The sequence below is a fragment of the Saccopteryx bilineata genome, chromosome 6, assembly GCF_036850765.1.
Source record: "Saccopteryx bilineata isolate mSacBil1 chromosome 6, mSacBil1_pri_phased_curated, whole genome shotgun sequence".
Classification (NCBI taxonomy): domain Eukaryota; kingdom Metazoa; phylum Chordata; class Mammalia; order Chiroptera; family Emballonuridae; genus Saccopteryx; species Saccopteryx bilineata.
The window spans coordinates 25,317,198-25,335,084 of NC_089495.1; positions in this window are offsets into that span (position 1 = coordinate 25,317,198).

Below are 17,887 nucleotides of genomic sequence, written 5' to 3' on the forward strand. Positions count from 1 at the left end.
TCTCGGATTCCTCTTTGGTGAAAGGAGGATAATACATAGCTATTGGACTACTGTTGGCTTAAGTGGGATTAAGTTTATTTATGACTTTGATATTATTACTGATATTTTCTGTCAAAGACTTTCAGCTCTTGGTGTTGGCCCAGCCAAGGGGAAATGGCTGAATCAGAAAAGTGTATGTACATTTATCCTCAGTCAGAAGGTGTGCCTGCTCTGTTTATTGTATCTATCCAGTGCTCCGAGGAGTGCTCGGCACATAGACATTCAGTCATGTTTGTTGATTGAATGGAAGATTTGCTTTATGTCGCCTCCCACTCCACCCCTCTTTCTTGTCTCCTGCTGTCTTGGGTCTAGCTGTGTGCTCTATACGTACTTTGGACATCTTTGAACTTCTTTCAGAAATTGCCTGTCTTGCCCAATTGCTGCAGCAACTTACTATCTGCTTGGGAACTGACATACTGCTCTGGGAAAAATTGAGTGTGTTTCTACCCCTGGGAATTTACAAAGCAACAGAGGTTTTCTGCATAACCATGTCTAAACTGCCAGTGATTCCGATGGTGGACTTCATGATGTTGTGGCAGGCTTTGGGGGCAGGGGAGATAAAATTCGGGAGACTCACATTCGGCACCCCTGAAATTCTATTAGGTCTAGATTTACCCTTGTCCCTTTCCAACATCAATTGGGCCAAACCAGCTAAATCTGACATTGCTGCCTGCAGGAGCTGAAGTTTGCATAATCTAGCACCTTTGTAATTGTTTTAGGTAGCTCCTGGGGGATGTTTCCTCCATGTAGCTCACCCTTCTGAAGGAGCTGTTCAGGTTTCTGACACCAGTCTTTGTGTTTCTAACCCCTGCAGCCAACAAAGAGCCTTGGTGCCCTACTAATTGTGTTTATCTTCTAGCATTCTGTAAATTTGGAGCTCTTTGATGCTCTGTAGGAACTAATGATCCCAACATCATTACTCTATGGCTAGGTTTGAAATTCACTCTTCCTAAAATGATTCCTTGGCACTTCCATTAGATCTCACTGTCCATTGTGTTTCTTATTAAGGCAACTTCCTTCCAGAGGGCATTCCTACTCTTGATGATTCTTCAACTCCTCCCCTGCCCACTTCCCTATGTGTCCGCACTCAATTTCTTTTCTAAGATTAAAAAGGCAAGGCCATGAAACTGGTGAGGAGTTCTCACTTGTAAGGATGAAAGCGAGACCTTCGGTCTGATTCACACCCTTGCCCCTTAATATCTGTGTGATAAAGAGCAAGTTGTTGCAGTCCCCTTACCCAGCTTTTCATCTGTTGGATTAGATAACAATGCCTTCTTCACAGGGACCGGCCTATCCTTGGTGTGCACCCATTGAAAGTTTACTATCCCTAAGGAAGAAAGGTCATGGTGTAGGTTTCCTGGAAGAGGTATTTTATTTATGTAAAAGAAAATTTAAAACCTATTAGCCAGATATTTTTAGAGGTAATTGAAGGGGAAAAGACTGTAGAAAGAAGTATTGTCCTAACTGTGGCAATTCTTTTGTTTAGTAAAATGATTTTCTTTATAATCAAGGAAGTAAAAAAGTTTATTTTGGTTTTTACCTTGGGGGTGTATGTGTTTCACTTAAGCTTAAAATTTGTTCTCCCTGTCAGAAATGGTGAACTTGGATGTCCCAAGTTCAATTTCTGGTCAGAGCACACAGAAGTGACCATCTGCTTCTTCATCCCTCCCCCTCTCCCCTCTCTTTTTATCTGTCTCTTCTCCTCCCACAGCCATTGCTTGGATGGAGCCAGTTGGCCCCAGGCAGTGAAGAGGCTCCATGGTCTCGTCTCAGGTGCCAAAATAGCTTGATTGCTAAGCAACAAAGCAACAGCTCCAGATGGGCAGAGCATCTCCCATAGGAGGCTTGCTGGGTGGATCCTGGTTCAGATGCATGTGGCAGTCTATCTCTTTGCCTCCTCCTTCTCACTTAAGAAAAATTAAAAAAAGAATTAAAAAAAAGCAGAAATAGTAAACTCATTCATTTCTTTCAATAAAAATTTAGAGAGTACCTATTGTGTGCCTGATACTCTGAAATGTGCTGACTAAAGCGAAGTCCCTTGTAAGCAAAACAGAAAATCACAATAAGTGATTATAATGCATTGTGACAAATGCCATCATAGTGGCTCACGTTCCAGTTCATCTTTGTGGCCTCCTCTTCCTGTTTCAGTAAATGGAAGCATTTATGGGAGATGTTCTGAAGGGAATGCCCCTTGGCTCTCTTCCACATAAGACAGGGACTTTCTTTTGAAGTGCCTATTATCGGAAGACAAGGCTACCCAGAAAGCTGCTTGTGGAAACCTCAGGCAGTTGTAGGAAAGGGAGGTTGGTCAGGATTATTGTTCTGTTGTAATGAATTCAAGAACCCTCAGAAGGTTCCCGAAAGCCAGAGAGACCTGTGCCATGGAGACAAGACAAGGTTTTTTTGGGTTGTGGTGTTTGTCTTCTCCATCTATATGGAAAGACGCCGCGATGATCGCATGCATGATGTCAGAGAATGTATGATACCGAACAAAAGAACTCTGCATCATAGCCACATTACGGTCTGTCTAGCAGGTCTCGACAAGTGCTGTCCGTCTGTCTGTCTGTCTGTTTTGGTAGCTGCAGAGCCCCTTGGGATCTAAGATGCCACACTTACCCATACACAAACACCTTTACAAGGTGGCCTGGTGCTTCAGCTGATGCAGTCAAATACTCAGAGGGTGGCTTGAAAACAGCCCCCGTATCCGGTATGTCAGTGGATTTGGGGGATAGTCACAATTCTATCTGGGAATACTTGGCTCCATTTTTAGATTTTGTTTCAAACATGTATCCTGATTTAGGGTTTACAAATATATGATCTCCATGTGAATAGCATTAGATTTTAGCATTCTTCTTTCAGAACTTGAAGCACTTTTTAAGTGGTGTTTCTTTGCCACCCAATAGCCCTGGTTTTCTGTGTGTCCTTGGGGGCCCCACTGCCACTGCAGCTCTCCTGTTCTGTATAGCCTCACGGACTACCTCTCCAGGCCTGGTATTTCCTATTCTGATGTCATCATTTGACCCTAGAAACCGAGATGGTGTTAGGGTGGGTCAGGACAAGGCTGTGACAAGACAGCGTCCTGGATGTCACCTCAGCTATGCAGCCTGTCTTCAATCACCAACCCCCAACACACACTCCCTTGGCTGGAAATTGAGTGACAGTTCGGAAGGCACCAGTTAGACATTCCTATGATCCTAAGTTTCTTCCTCCAGCGGTGAATCTTGCTGGGTGCCCTTGAGGAAGTCAGTAAACTCTTCTGTGGATCATCTGAAAATGGGGATAGAAATTGTACGGACCTTATGGTATAGCAGGGGGGATTAATTGTGTTAATCTGTGTAATTAGAACAGTGACTAGACAGTAGTGGGCACAATATAAGTGTTTGTTACTAATATCATGATTATTGTTCTTACCTCTACAATTCATTAATATTAGTATAAGTGCCCATTAATATTTGATGTAACATTCATAGTGACACAGGCCTCTCTCTGGGAAAGTTCCTGAGAATACAGGGAAGGAAAGAGCTAACGGCAACAAAGACCAAAGCCTCCTTTCTCCTTACACCATGTGGTGCAGGCTAAAGTCCTGGCCCGCAGGACCCTGTTGGACCACGCAGGGCTGTTGCAGCAACTCACATCTGTTCTAGTCAGTTCCTCTTTTTTCTTCTTGTTTGCCTCGGTTTGCATGGCCACCCTGCACCCCATCAAGTTGCTTGCTGTCACTCTCCACTCTGACTCAGCCAGCAAGCATCTCAAAAATCAACACTGGAAAATCCGCAGCCAACCATCACAACTTTATCTACTGTCCTTGCCCCCCACTCTCTGGCACAAGCTCCCTTCCAGTGAGCTTGCCGGTCTTTGTTGGCACCCGCACCCTCATTCCTCCGCCGACTCCATAACGAATCAGAGCAGTCTAAAGCAATTGGCCTTGGAATTTGAGCTTTGACTTTTACCCAAGAAATTATGTATTTCTAAATATTGACCTTTGGTTCTTCTAATGGAGTCTAGATGATAGTCTCAGACATTGCCTGGCTATGCAGATTCCTGGTTCCTTGGGTGACTAAGTATTTTTAGGTTGTTTTCTTTTGCTTAAACTCTAACCTCTTTTTCTAACCTTTAAGTTTATTTTTTTTTCAAGGGATCAGCCAATTTGTGTTTAGTTGTCTAGGGGGAAAGAAGTGTCTTATGGCGATTAGATAGAGGCCAACTTGCTTTCAGAAAATGTAATTTTCTTAAGATACTGGAGCATGCTAACTTCCTTTCTTTGACACAACTATTACAGTTTATCTAGGCTCACTAGTGAGATTAATCTAGAAAACAGACTTGCACAACAGAGAGTTTGTTTTAATCCGTGCATTTACCCAGTTCAAAAAAAAATCTATAAAATCATTAATTAACAAAACAAAATAAAAAAAAAACAAAAAACCAGCCCTGGTTGGGTAGCTCATTTGGCTGAAGTGCTGTCTCCTTATGCTGAGGTTGTGAGTTCAATCCTCAGTCAAGACACAAGAATCAGCCAATGAGTGCAAAATTAACTAGAATGGCAAGTTTCTCTCTCTCTCTCAAATCGATAAACAAAAAAATTTAGAAAATAAACCCAAGTGGTGAAAAAGTACTCTTGAATAATATTCATTAAATTATAATTTCAGGCCAAAAACAGAAAGGAAAAAGAGAGAGAAATGTCAACCAAGAAAAAAATAAAAGTAGTTTGCAGTCACCAGGGGCTGCCAGGGCCAATCACGGTCCACAGTGGCCTTTAACAGTGTTTCTCCAGAAATCACAACATAGGGCCAACAACAAACAACTGCCTGATCATGGTAACCGTTGCCATGGTCCCTGGTCACAGTAGCACACAGAGGTGTGTATGATGAAAATGTCCCCATTATTAGGAATGTTACAACAGAGGCCATAAACTAAATGGAAGGTGCACAAAAAAGAAAATTTTGTTCTGGCTCTGTTCCAAGGTGCTTAATTTTTGCTTAATCCTTTGCTTTCTCATTATCATACAGAGCCGTCTTCAATTCTAGACACTATCATGTGTACATATTTATCACCTTGTAATGTACTATACAGTATATGGTTTCTTATTTATTTTCTGTCCCCCTCCACCAGACTCTAAGCTCAGTGAGGGCAGGCATGTTTTGTTTATCCTGTTTAGCCTTGTATCAGCAGCCCTTAAAATAGTGCCCAGCTTGTAGTAGGTGCTCAATAAATATTTGCTGAATAACCATGTGACTCATTCACAGTTCCTCACTCCCCTAACCGCCAACAGAATACATAGATGCTCAGCCATAGATCTATATAGGATATATAAGAATAAGAAAGCCTACCGTTCTTAAAATCATGGGTCTTTCGAACCTAAAGAAACCAGGTTATTCAGTCCAATTCCTTAATTTTACTGACGAAGAAGGAGAGGTCCAGAGTATCAGTGTTGCCCAGACATGTAGCAAATTAATAAAATAACCAGAAGTAGAAATCAGGACTCCTTGTCCAGTGTTCACCCTTTCCCTCTATTTTCAGTAGTGACCTTTTCCCAGTCCTGGAATAGCAGGGACCTCCTTCATCATAACAGTGTGGTCAGGGCCCAATGATGCTGAGCCTGCCTTGGGACCCCTTACGTGACCTGTCTGTTAGTTATGGGCCGAGAGAATGCCTTCCACATTGTTGAGACCCTTTTATCAGCCTTTGGGTCTTCAGACACAGTCTCTTGTCTCCTTCTCCCAGATTCTAGTTCAAGCCCGACCCATTTTATGAAGTCTCCCCCTTTGAATCCAATCTGTATGGATGTCATGTGCCTCTGCTTTGCTGATTTAATTTCAAATGAAGCCACCAGCAGTGTAAATGAGGGAGACTGCCCTGGCCAGGGACGGAAGGCCTCCCTGGATTGCTAGACTTTTCTAATTTAAAAGAAACTGACATTTTCTAGAGCTAAGATTCTCATTGTCACCAATGTCTTTACATTTTCACCCCTGTCTTTCGGGGATTAACGGGAAGAGAGATCTCCAGGGGCAGAGACCTTGCATTCTGCATTCTGGGTCTCAGACACCATGTCCCCTGCTGAGGAGGCCTCTCCCACACCAGTCCATCATATTGACTGTTGATACGATAACTGAAGAGATCCTATCAGAATACTTGAGTGAGGAGCACAAGCGAAGTCTTGTCTCACCATGAGGTTAAGGGACAGGGGCTGCCCTATTGCCTGCCCCCTGAGACCCAGGAGCTGTCCACCCTCAGTTCCACTCTGGAGACTCCTCTTCTACTGCTGCCTTTCCTTTTTTTTTTTAATAATTTTATTTTTTTAATGGGGTGACATCAATAAATCAGGATACATATATTCAAAGATAACATGTCCAGGTTATCTTGTCGTTCAATTATGTTGCATACCCATCACCCAAAGTCAGATTGTCCTCTGTCACCTTCTATCTAGTTTTCTTTGTGCCCCTCCCCCTCCCCCTCCCCCTCTCCCTCTCCCCCCTCCCCGCATAACCACCACACTCTTATCAATGTCTCAAGCTGGCTTTCCCAAGTCCCTGGAGAAGGGGCCTTTTTTCCTTTCCACATCCAGGTCTGCTTTCCTTTTACCTTCAGGTTAGAATCACTACTCCATCTGCCTCAATTCTCAGCATCCCCACGATTCTATTCCCTGAAGGTTGCTCTGGGGACATCCCAGAGGGGCCACTCTGGGGGCATGGGCCCGCTGCCCTCCCGGAAGCAGCCGCCTTACACTTCTTGGCCTCACGTTGGCCTTTCCCCTTTCCTCTCACTTTCATTCTTTCTTCCTTTGAAAGCTTTGCCAGGAGGCTGTTCTTTTAGTATCATAACTCTGGATCAAGGTATCCCCTATTTCTCAAACTTCCCTAGGTTTGGGAGTGGGTGATTGCTTTCCTGATTTTGTTTTGGGTCTTTTTTTTTTCCAATTTGAAAATGGAGCTGAGGATTGCCAGCTCTCTGAATCATGACTTCCCTCCTAAGAACTCCACAGTAACCATAAGCCCATAAAAGAATAGCCTTCATCTTTCCATGAGTTCTTTTTCTCTTATCACTGCGCGAATGGTAGGATGTACATGCTCACCTTTAAAAAGTCCTTGTTTCTTAGGTGGTCTTGACATCTCAGTCCCTTTGTAGGAACATCTCTGATGAATATTGTCTCTGGCAGAGACAGACTGCTCTTGGTTTAGTCTGGAGTCTCTTCTTCTTTAACTCAGAAGAGAATCAATAGTTTAAAATAAATTTTAGCCTTTTTGACCACTAATGCAGATTATATAAAATTATGATCCTTTCTCTTATTTTCTGAAGCAAACTCTAGTTACTTCAATGAGCAGGAAAGACAGTCTATGGCTGGAATGCAGCACATTTCAAACATTGTCAATGAAAATTTGTGCATCACTTGTCTAGAGCTTTTCAGTGTTGATGTCTGGGAACATGGTCAGGTCACAATTACTAAAGACAAGGTGAGGACACTGGGTTGGGTTAGATTAAGAAGACTTAGAATATCACATAAAATGTCCTGGAATTTATCCCAGAAAAAATACATTTATTTAGGTAGAAGTGTTAGGTTTCAGAATAACATTCCTAAGGTAGCAGGCTGAAAGAGGTTTAGAAAAGAGAAGCCAGAATGAGGAAGGCTAGTTGTAGCCATGGGGATAAAAATATTATTATGGAATTAAGAAATATTCCTGAGAGCTGAAATAAATGAATCCCTAAAGAGGCCTCACATCTCTCAGGTTCTCTTCATTCTGTCCATGCCATTGCCTCTACAATATTTTGTGTGTCCAAACTCACCTTGTGACTCAAAATTCAGCTCAGTGGCTAATTTCTGTATGAGAGCTTCCTTTCCCCCCTTTAAAGGGGTCTTCTCTGACTACTAGGACAGCTTTAGCAATTGATCTATCAATATTGAGTTGGGACTTAACACTTAGATCATTGTATTATAGTTATCTGCATACAGATATCATATTCTGGCATATCCTGATAAATTATCTTCTTAAAGAAAGAATTCAAGTTCAGCATTCTTTGTATCGCCTTGTGTAGCCCATTGTTGGCTCTTGATAAATACCAACAGAATGAATACTTTACTTCTCTGAGCACCATTATGCAATCATCTAACACTAACATTTTACTGTACGTAACTGTATCGATTACCAACACGGATCATTTGCATTTAGTTTTATTTCAGTTTACTTTTTTATACTCCCAGATATTCACACTTATCACAGTGAGACTATAACCTGGCATTGTTCTTAATATGGGCTTGTGTAGTTCAAGAAGACTGAAATGAAAACAGTCAGATGATCCAAAAGCCCACAGGCTCTGGATCACGTGTTTTGGCCATGAGAGTTGCAATATGTTGCCACCTATTAATTAAATCTGTACTCTGGTGAATTAGCCAAGAGAGAGAATTCTTTTTAAATGAACCAAGAAGGATGAGGAGGATAATAAGTCTAGGAAACCACGGGGGTAATCAGAACCTTTGGTGTGGCAACACCAGGGCCATACCATTTTCCCAGCAGCTGTGAGAGAACAGCAGGGAGGCATAGAAGCCAAGAAAGAGCCTACAGATTTTGGCTGAAAAATCCTATCTAAAACATTATATTGCTTCATAACAAATAAGCGAATAATAGTAGAGCAAAAGGAAGAGTTAATTGTGAGCTTGATTAGAATGAGAGTGTTAGGTATAGGTGAAATTTTAGAGACTGTTTAGATTCTAGAATTTTACTAACCAGAATATTACTGCATCAAGATCTCTGAAAATCTACTGATGACTGTGAACCTGTCTCTGAAAAAATACACATACATACAACGTCAACCTGAGGTTGACACCTTTGGATTCAGGACACATTTCCTCATTGTAGGTGAGGAAAATGTATCTCAGGAAGAGCCGGCAATTTTCTCAAGATGAATAGGTAAAGAAGATGTGGTACATATATGCAATGAAGCGTTACTCAGCCATTAAAAAAAACTGAATGAGCCTGACCTGTGGTGGCGCAGTGGATAAAGCGTCGACCTGGAAATGCTGAGGTCGCCGGTTCGAAACCCTGGGCTTGCCTGGTCAAGGCACATATGGGAGTTGATGCTTCCAGCTCCTCCCCCCAGTCTCTCTCTCTCCTATCTCTCTTCTCTCTAAAAATAAATAAACTAAAAAAAAAAAATTAAAAAAAAAAACTGAATGAAATCTTGCCATTTACAACAGCATGGATGGACTTGGAGGGTACTGCGCTTAGTGAAATAGGTCAGACAGAGAAAGAAAAAGTCATATAATTTCATTTGTATGTGGAATCTAAAGAACAGAAACAAACAAAACAAAACAAAATAGAAACAGACCCATAGATACAAAGAACAAAGTGGTGGTTTCCAGAGGGATGGGGTATGTGAAACAAGCAAGCGAAGGCGATTAAGGGGTACAAATGTTCAGTTATAAAATAAACTCATGGGCAAGTAGCAAACAGCATAGAGAATATAGTAAATAATACTGTAGTAACTTTGGGGACAGAAGGTAACTAGAGTCGTCATAGTGATCACTTCATAATGTACATAAATATTACATCACTATGTAGCATACCTGAAGTTAATATAGTATTGCAAGTCAATGATACTTTAATTAAAAAAATTATATATAAAGTTAATGACAGTGTGGTTATTATATATTTTAGGTTATTCCCTGAAGAATGCCTCCAGAACTCAAACCCCAATCTGGCTTTTACCCCATGCATTTTCCCTCATGTGTAATGTCCAACAGATAAAATAATCAATTTTATTTGCACAAAACTCACTCATATTTTTGCTCTCTGGGAGGAAAACTGAAATAAAAATTGAGTGTCTTTTGTTTCAGGCACTGTACTGAGTCCTTTCACGAACACTGTTTTACTACTCCAACCACTACAGACAGTGTTCTTATTATTCATTGAGGAAATAAAGAGACAGATTAAGTTACCTCCCCAGGTTCACAGACAGAAACTCAGGCTCAAATATGAATCCACCACCCTTACCTCAGTGTTGTTTTGGCTCCGCCCCCTTACTTCTCATTGTTCAGAGCTAGCTCTCTGGGAATGCTATTTTTTTAATCTGGCAAAGGAAATAATAAGGCTTATCGATGCCACTGCCGCAACTCTCTCTAAGTACATTTAGAGAAACACTTTATGTTGCAAACCTACCAGCAGAGTTGTTTGGGAATGTCTAGATACATCCTTATCTTTTTCAGCATAATTTTTCTAGTTATTCCAATCAAGTTTACCTACCTCTCTGCTCCCTGTTTAAAACATCAGCACCAAAGGTTAGTACATGTCAAAAGCCTTAAAATTTTGTCTTCATTTTGTCTTAGTAATTCTAGTTCTATCAATTTATATTAAGAAAATGATTGCATAATGAATATCTAGAAAGTCTACCATGATATATTTCTAAAATTATGATATAAAAGTTATAATATGAGGCAAACTAAGTATTTAGCAATAGAAAAGTATGGCACATTCATACAGTACAAAATGTGCAGCAATTATAAATGATATTGTACCCCTGGCCAAGTTGCTCAGTAAATAAAGCATTGACCCGGCATGCCAAAGGTCGTGGGTTTGACCCTGGGTCAGCGCATGCACGTAGGAGAAGCAATCAACGAGTACATAACTAAATGGAGCAACTAAGTAAAACAATGAATTGATGCTTCTCTCTCCCTCCCCCTTCCCCTCTCTATCTCTTTCCTTCCTCTCACTCGCTCAAGTCAATGAAACAATAAAAAAGAAATGATATTGTAGACATATATTGATACTTACTGGCATGGCAATAGGTATAATTTTTGAGTTGAATGTGACTGTATTATACAGACACTTCTGTGATTTATTTTTCTTATTCTTTTTAAAATAAACATATTGTTATATATTATGAATATATATTATTTAACTACTCTTATTAATATATACATGCATTTTTTTCTTTTTATTTTCTTTTTGACACTAATGGTCCTTATGTCCCTTATGGGAGTCCAGACAGCATCTTATTAATTTTCCAGTCACAGTTTACATTCAATATTCCTCTGTATTCATTTCAGATGCACAGCAAAGTGGTTATAAAATCATCTACTTTACAAAGTTACAGACTAGTTGCAGAGAGGTAGATCACAGCTTGGGGAACATAGTCAGTAATATCAGCCGCTGTATGGGGCCAGGTGGGGCCCTGAAGCATGGGGGCAGGGCACCCGACAGCATCCTCACCACAGGTACTTATCTCCCTTCTAAATTTCTCTTCTTCCTCCCGAGCTGGGGGGGGGTACACTGTTTTTTCTTTCCATTTTACAAGATGTTACCTTCTGCCCACACTATTGATAATAATAAAACCCTGTGGTCTAGCTCAGTCATATTTAGCTCTTGAAGTATAAAAGAGAGACTGTGAAACTTAGAAACTATTTTTCTCACGCAACAAACCTTGGCTTTTAAGACAATATCGCAAATTATATTTTTGAAGTCGAAATCTAAATATTGCTTCTTAATTGTATTTCTGCTTCAACATACTATTTTTTCTAACTCAGTGGAAGCCTCTGGATGAATAGGCCCACGGAGAAGACAGTGAGAAAACAATAAAAGCATGTTATGTGTATATATATTTTAAATTATCCTTATTAAACATTAACATATCCTTTTTTTAAAAAAATATCTTTTTAATGTGTTTTCCCATACCAGAATATGTTATATCTTTTAAATAATTTAGGTTGTTTTAATATTTCTAAAACTATGTTATTATTTTTTTAGACATTTTATACATTCATTATTATTTTTATTACTAGATTGTTTATAGTGGTCGTTGCTCTTTTTAGCTGTGAACTTTTCTTCTTCATTTTAATTTTAAATTATTGACAGTGTTCAGTAAAGCAATTGATTTTGTAAGCTGATCTTGCATATACACTGTAAGCTACTTTTTTGGAAACCTTTTATCTTTGTAAATCTTTTTCTTGGCAGTAGGGAGAGATTCTTCTCTTTTATGTCCTAAATAAACATTGTCAGCAAATAGTGACAATTATTTTTTTTCTTTTTGAATATTTGTTTCTCTTATTTCATTTTGTGTGTTTTGCATTATTTAGAACCTTCAAGTTATAAGAAAATCTTGAAATATAGTACTGATTTAGAATAACCTTTCTCTTCTTCTTCTGCCTCTTCTTCCTCTTCTTCCTCTTCTCTCCTCTTCCCTTCTCTTCTTTTCTCCCCTCCCCTCTTTTCCCCTCCTCTTCTCATCTCTCTTCTCCTCTCCTCTCCTCTCTTCTCCTCTCAACTGTGATGTTTCTGTTAGATATTTATTCAGAATATAGGATTTTCTTTCTGTTCCTAGTGATTAAGGATTTTAATTTTCTTTTTAAATCAGGAAGGGGTGACATCTATCATTAAGATGATCATGCTTTTTTCTTCCTTTAATATTTTGATCTAGTAAATTACATGGATTTATTTCCCATTGAGGAAAACATCTTATGTTCTTCAGTAAATCTTACATGGTCATGGTATATTACTATATTTAATTTGTAAATGCTTTAGTATTTTATATCAGAGTGTTGGTTAGTAACACTGGCCTATAGTTGGGAAATTGTCCATCAATTTCTATGCTTTGGAATAGCTTATATAACATAACAATTATCTCTTCCTGGATGTTTTTGGTGCAATATAATGCCAAGGGAGCTAAGCAATTTATAGAGCATAATGCACAGTATAAGCTGGTTTTGAAAATTAAAAAAAATATATATAATCTAGATGAATATAACAAATAACAAAGATGAATAATATTTCTGAGAAGCTACATGATAGTTGTTTTGTTCTTTATTTCTGCTAAACTGTAATTTTTTGTTTGTCAACATTAGATGTGAATTTGGGGTAGGGGAGGAAACAGGGACCCCAAATGGCATATAGGTAAAGAGCATATGAAAACACAAGTGACTAGGAATCACTTAGTCTGGTCACATGCTCTCAGGCCACAAGTACACCTTCCACTGCTCTGCGCCAATCCCTCCTGTTCCTGGGTAACACATCCCTATTTCTAGAACTTGTTCTCTATATCTGTACCCACCTCTAAATTTGAGTTGTATTGTTCTAGTCTCAGGGACCTTCTGACATTACCCTGTGGACAGTGTCCCCTGGTTTTATTTTCCTGATTTGGGAGTATCCCTTGATTACATAGTGTCTCCTGTCTCCCTCAGCTCCCCCCACCTCCACCAACATTGTCATTCCCATCATCTGCTTTGGGGTGGAAGCTGACATTTGTTCTGGTCACAGAAAGGGCTAATAGGGAGTCTCTGGGTTTCCTTTCCCTGGGTTTCCCTCAGGCTATGATCCCGGACACCCACTTTGCTTCATCTGGACTTAAGAAGCATGAGGATTTCATATGAGTCACTGAGATTGACTTTTATTTTTGACTTATAAACAACAACAAAATGATTTCCCCAAGTAAATCTGTTGCCTGAGGATGGAGTAGTTATAGAATTTCTATGTATGCTCTTTCCGAAACCTCTTGTACTTTAGAGTTAGGGGTCTCAGCAGTTTTCATAGCTTTTTGGAAATAACGTAGGGCAGCAAGTATCATCTGCTTCAGCCGCCAGAGCTGGTTTTGGCTTCAGCACATTGCAACCCGTGGTATACTCCTGTCTTTGCGGGCTGCAGACAGTGCGCCATGAGCATTCTCCGCGTTGCCAGAGCAGCAGACACACTACCACTTACGCAAACTCTTTGGTCACAGTGGTGGTCGCCATCACCACCTTCTTATAGGGCTGACGGAGTTGCTGGCCTTCTCTCGCCCTATTTTTCATAATTCAGTTTTAATCTGTTTATGTTTCATGTCCGAGGGCCCTTCTCTGAAATCTAGCGAGCTGGCCTTGATCAAGTGGTTAAGCTGTCCTAGTTCCTTAAGACAGTTTTCCCACTCAAGATCATTAGCCTCACCTAGATGGGGTTCCAAATTGAGTGATGATATGGCTTAGCGGTTAAGAAAGCAGAGTCTGGAATAAATTGTCTGGGTTCAAAATGGACTGCACAAATTGAATCATTGAGCACATTAATCTTTCCTCACTCCTTTTCTAACCTGTAAAGTTAGGGGAAATAGCATTATGTTGTTGAGAATAGTAACTGAGAAAATGAATATAAAGTTCTTCGTAGAGTGTCTGGCTTGTGGCAATTTTTCAATAAATGCTGCCGATTACGTTTTGCAGTGTGCCTGAGGCCACGTGCAGAAGCAGCGCTCCCGACTCTGGGGTTCACTTACTGCTTTCACTGCCAAAACACATCCACCTCGTCCACTAAGTGATTCCGCACAAGCTCTGTAAGTTCACAGTTTTGCTGTCCGTAGCTATTCCTGGTGTTAACGATGCTGATGACACAGACAAAACATCCTGTCCTCAAAGTTCTTTTGCCTCCTCATCATCAGCGATCCTCTCCTCCACTGGGGGCTTGTTCCCCATGCTCAGAGCCATCCTCCAGCTCTCAGTGCCAATTAAATTGTTCGCTGATACTCACTCCCTCCACGACCTGTGTCTTCCTTCTAACTTTCTAATGCACCCTTATTTCACAGCACTGTGAATCCTCCCCAATGCCTTGTCCCCATCATGTCCCACCACTGAGCTTCCTCCTTTTTTCTCCTGTCTCTGTATTCACAATAGGTTTGGTGACCCTTCATTATAGTCCTGCCCTTGTCCCTCTCCTCTTCCACTGCACCTGCCTATACAAATACCAGCTGTTGGATAAATCCAATCTCCAATCTTCATTACTCAGAAAACCTTTATAAAAATAAAGAAAACTGAGATAACTGGGGTGAACAAAAAAACACATAAAAATCTCTAAGATGGAAGATATTACAAATGATCTTATTACAGGATTTTCAGAAATATATGTACTATATATCCCTTAAACCAGGGGTCCCCAAACTTTTTACACCGGGGGCCAGTTCACTGTCCCTCAGACTGTTGGAGGGCTGGACTATAAAAAAAAACTATGAACAAATCCCTATGCACACTGCACATATCTTATTTTAAAGTAAAAAAAATGGGAACAAATACAATATTTAAAATAAAGAACAAGTAAATTTAAATCAACAAACTGACCAGTATTTCAATGGGAACTATGGGCCTGCTTTTGGCTAATGAGATGGTCAATGTCTGGTTCCATATTTGTCACTGCTAGCCGTAACAGGTGATATGACGCGCTTCCAGAGCCGTGATGCGTGCATCCCATGTCACCAGAAGTAGTACTGTATGTGAGCCATGCTGCGCTTTGTGGTGCCGCCACATACAGTACTCCCGGAGCACAGGATGAGGATGGATCCTGTGCTCCTCTCACTGACCACCAATGAAAGAGGTGCCCCTATCGGAGGTGCAGCGGGGGCCGGATAAATGGCCTCAGGGGGCCGCATGTGGCCCGTGGGCCGTAGTTTGGAGACCCCTGCCTTAAACCAATGGTCCTCAACCTTTTTTGGGCCACGGACCGGTTTAATGTCAGAAAATATTTTCATGCACCAGCCTTTAGGGTGGGACTGATAAATGTATTACGTGACCAAGATAAGCATCAAGAGTGAGTCTTAGACGGATGTAACAGAGGGAATCTGGTCATTTTTAAAAAATAAAACATCATTCAGACTTAAATATAAATAACACAGAAATAATGTAAGTTATTTATTCTTTTTCTGCGGACTGGTACCAAATGGCCCACGGACTGGTACCGGTCCGCGGCCCGGGGGTTGGGGACCACTGCCTTAAACAACCCAAGTCCTATTTCTTGTTGAAACCTAAGCAAAAGGGTTGATTTGTGCTTAATTGTCTATTTATTCATATGCTTATTAATTTTTAAAAAGTGGCTATGTAAAGTAAGCTACACAGAATGAACCTCATTTAGAAAGCTGTGCATTTTTGTCTTCTTTAGAATCATTGTGTTTCTTATTTAGCTCATTATAATGGAGAATTGGTGTCCTAGCATTAGAGCAATATTAATACCAACATCTCTATTCTAGTGCTCTAACACAACAGTCTTCAGGTTGCTGACTCATAGCATTAATTGGCAATGAATTTGAACCTTGGAAAATTGCTAAGTTCAGTTTGTATTTTTTTTAAATCTCTTGGGCTAAAATTTAAAATGTAAATTTTACAGAATTAGATTTCAAAAGAGTTCAATAGAAGACTGCAATGTAGCACTTACCAATCATTCGACCAGGGACACCTCGTTTTCCATAATCATATGTCAGGTCTGCATTCCAAATGCCTTTTTCGAAGTCAGAATATTTCTTATGGGAAGGGGGAGGACATATATAAATTCAGAGCAATAAATAATATTATCTATTTTGTTCCAGGAGTCATTTTCTTACCAAATTTTAAAAGGAACTAGATGTTGCTTTCAAAAAATTAATAATAATAATAGGGATAAGGCTCGAGTTCTTTTTCTTTCCCTACAAACTGGTTTCTAATTCCCAGTCATGGTGTTTTAGGCACACTTCTAACACGGGATAAATGGCTCCCTCTGCACTGAGTAGCAGGAGGAGGGCAGGTCAGTGGGAGAGTTGTGTTCGGCGGAACGCACATCAATCCACCTGCCTCAGCTAAGAACACTTATTGTCCATAAAATTTATCTTTAGCACTTTCGTTTCTAAGTATATCCATCATCTCTGCTTACTTAAGAAATGAAAAGGCTAAAGCAACATTCTGTGCCAGCTTTTCTTCTGTTATAAATACGGTCGGTACTTTTCACTAAAAGTAATTTAATTTGGGATGCTGCCATCATTGTAAGGACAGTGAGCGAGAAAGATGGCGACGAGGGGAAAGAGAGATGGAGAAGAAATGAGGGTGCGAGAGGAACAGTTAGCAGTCCAGCATCTACCACGCGCATCGCATCCATAGAATCGTGCATGAAGCTGTAGAGAGTGTGGAAGAAACAAGGTAAGGTGCCTCCCTGCTCGATAGGGGGCCTGTTCATCTTCTGTGGCCACTAGGCACAGGTGAGCAACGAGCCTATCCCTCTAACGACCCTGTCTTATCATCCATGCTTTTATTACCCACATGATCAATTTCCTGATGCTTATCACATTCAGTCCAGTCGAGGACTCTCGCTGTTTTACTCACAACTGTGTCCCCAGCACCTCACCTGATAAAGACACAAATATTTAATTCTATTTATATATTGATAAATGACACCACCACAGGTATCCGAGTGGAGCTTTGTAGTGGGGAATCAAATAAACATATGGAGAATTTAAAATTGATCAAGGTGTAGAGAGAACTTCTAGAGTCATTTAGGATTTTGAATTAATTTCTGTCCAAGTGTGGAGTCTGTGCAGGCTAAAGCCAATGTTGGCAACTCCAATTAGACTTCATTCTCCACTGCCCTTTGTTATAATCATCAATGTTTGATTAATACTCAGATTCCTTCCATTTGGGGATAGGCCATGCAACAAGGTCTAGCTGATGAGTTTAAACAGAAGTGACACATGTCACTTGTAAGCAGAAAATTGAACTGGTAAGACCTTCCAGAGTTCTGTGTTTTCTTTAGCCACAGTTACCAACAATATGCCCAAGAGTGACTAATCTATCAACCTGGGCCCCTGCTGCAGACATCGGCAAACAGAAGGGAGGCCCAGAGGACCCTCAATGACATGTAATATGAGACAGAAGTAAACTGTTGTTGTTATAAAACTCTGAGATGTTGGCGTGGTTTGACCATAAGATAATGTAGCCTCTCTTGATTGATATGCTTCTCCATGTGAAATGTGTAAGGCCAGCTCACATTGTCCCAAGTCCTCATCCATGTCCTTTGTGTTCTCTTTGCCTGACTTAGTCTTTCCTTCCTCTCCACTTCCTGAAATTCTAAACCTTCTTTAAACACTTAACTTGAGACAATGTTTGTTGCGCACC